This window comes from Dendroctonus ponderosae, unplaced genomic scaffold (genome assembly GCF_020466585.1).
Source record: "Dendroctonus ponderosae isolate FM_Combo_2020 unplaced genomic scaffold, Dpon_F_20191213v2 Dpon_F_20191213_3, whole genome shotgun sequence".
Lineage (NCBI taxonomy): Eukaryota > Metazoa > Arthropoda > Insecta > Coleoptera > Curculionidae > Dendroctonus > Dendroctonus ponderosae.
Genome location: NW_026018508.1, coordinates 14,988,513 through 14,989,686, shown reverse-complemented (window position 1 = coordinate 14,989,686; position 1,174 = coordinate 14,988,513). Strand labels below are relative to the sequence as shown.

At 32.1% G+C, this 1,174-nt stretch overlaps 1 long non-coding RNA gene across 1 annotated transcript; it reads right to left on the bottom strand.

Annotated features, from left to right (window-relative positions):
* Positions 1-56: 56 nt before the first annotated feature.
* On the bottom strand, positions 57-1,110 carry LOC125503988. Its single transcript, XR_007281225.1, has 2 exons — positions 503-1,110; positions 57-440 (listed from the first exon to the last, which is right to left on the bottom strand). It is a non-coding gene; the product is annotated as an uncharacterized LOC125503988 (long non-coding RNA).
* Positions 1,111-1,174: the final 64 nt, after the last annotated feature.

Below are 1,174 nucleotides of genomic sequence, written 5' to 3'. Positions count from 1 at the left end.
CATTTTGTTCTCGATCAATTAAAGTGTTTTGCAATGTGCTCTTAACAAAAATTCTATAAGCAATTACAAATTTGAATATTGGTCACAACAACAAAATACAGTTACTAGTTTTACATTGATAGAAGAGTATTTTCGTTCATCCACAGATTATTCTATTGTGTAGAAATACAGTTAGGTATAGCAATTTGCATTGATACATTACTTTCATTTTACTTTTGTTGCTTTCCTTCGATCCAAGAATACGTGCTTATCGCAAAATAGAAATCAACCAAAATCAAACTGGTAAAAATAAAAAAATACAGATAATAGTTTTACATTAATAGAAAAATAATTAGGTTTAGACAACCTTACTTGTCTCTGATGCGAACATTTTTCGTGTGTGGTTTTCTCACGTGATCCGTAGCGTCTTCAATGCTTCAAGTCCAGAACAGCGGTATCACCTGTATATTTAGAACAAGAAATAATAAAATAATCAAATGTATTTAATTTAAACACAACATACCTTTACATGTTTGCGGGGTTTTAAGCCATAGTTATACCGTAATTTCCGTCTTGAAGATACATCATAACACTATGGCACAAGCACGGTTTTTATATTTTGACTCATATTTATTTTTCGCATCGATTAATATGGATTTTTAACATTCTCAAGTTTTTGAAAAACACGTCATGCACGTAACCAGAGATAAACATAGATAAAGACAAGCAGCAGTTGTCTCCTGCTCCAATTTCAATCATGGAAAAGTGCTAAATTGTCGCACCCCGGATATTACATCACTGATAAACCGATATTGACAAAACCTAAATTTTGTCTTGCTTAGAAAGATAGTATTCTAGTAACTAATAAATCTACAATCATATAGGTAATTTAAAAAATCAAGATTTGTGTAATAGCACATAATAATTTGTTTATGCCAATAACCAATAAATTATAAGCTTTGCAGCTTTTCAGAAATTCTGATAGCTTTGGCGCTACCGCCAAGCAGCGCTGCGTGAAAGATGATTCTCATTGGTCCGCTCTCATTGTCACTCTCGAATGTCACGTTATAGCCGGACGTAATCCGTGTACACACTAAGCGGGTAATTTGAATTTGTTATATGCATTTTAATTGTTTTAATTTTATAGGATGGGAACTGTTAGCTCCGGATAAATTTATTTGAGTAATATAGAAAT